This window comes from Solanum tuberosum, unplaced genomic scaffold (genome assembly GCF_000226075.1).
Source record: "Solanum tuberosum cultivar DM 1-3 516 R44 unplaced genomic scaffold, SolTub_3.0 scf00690, whole genome shotgun sequence".
NCBI lineage: Eukaryota > Viridiplantae > Streptophyta > Magnoliopsida > Solanales > Solanaceae > Solanum > Solanum tuberosum.
In genome coordinates, this window is record NW_006239628.1 from 151,813 (window position 1) to 152,680 (window position 868).

The window sequence follows — 868 nt, forward strand, 5'->3', positions numbered from 1 at the left end:
AATTATGATCATTTTCATTATTGTCACACCCCTATTTTTCCCCAAACGAAAATGTTTGAAAAATAGAGTTTCTCCAATTAAAGTGACATTTTGAAAAGGGATTATTTTATTTCAGAGTCGCCACTTGGAATTGAGTTTCGGTGTTCCAAGTCACCTAATTTTTACCCCTAATCAAAAGAAAGTTGACTCTAATTTTTAATGGTCTGCGAACTAGAAATCTGGATAAGAAATTCTATTGACCAAGGGGAAGGTGTAAGGCACCCCTCGAGTCCCGTGTTTCTAGCACAGTTGCTTCATTGACTTATATCTTAGCTTGACTTAGTTTTTGGATATAGTATACTTATTAGCTATACATTTACTTATATCCACCTTCTTTGATTTATTATAACTGTCTTGTTTAGATTTTTTAGAGTTCGGGGAATTTTAGTATTGTCGTTTTAGTGGGAGTAGATAGTTGAATTATAATAGGAGGTAAAATTCTAGGGGGTTTAGGATTAGGTTTAGAAAAGAAAATGGTAAAGAGGTTAAGACCAAAAAAAAAAATTGCACGTTTTTTTTTAAAAAAAATAATAAAATTCAACATTCTGTTCCTTCTTCTTTTTACCTTTCGATTTTGATTTGATTTTTTTTTTTTTGTTTAACATAATGTTTCTCTTCTTATTTCATTTAAATAATTTTTGGTTAAATTTTTTTTTTCTTTTTTTTTACCTTTACTTTATTTTTTATTATTATTACTTTTTATCACTTTTCATAAAATTGCACGTTATTTTTTTTAAAAATAAAATAAAATTCAACATTCTGTTCCTTCTTCTTTTTACCTTTCAATTTTGATTTTTTTGTTTTTGTTTAACATAATGTTTCTCTTCTT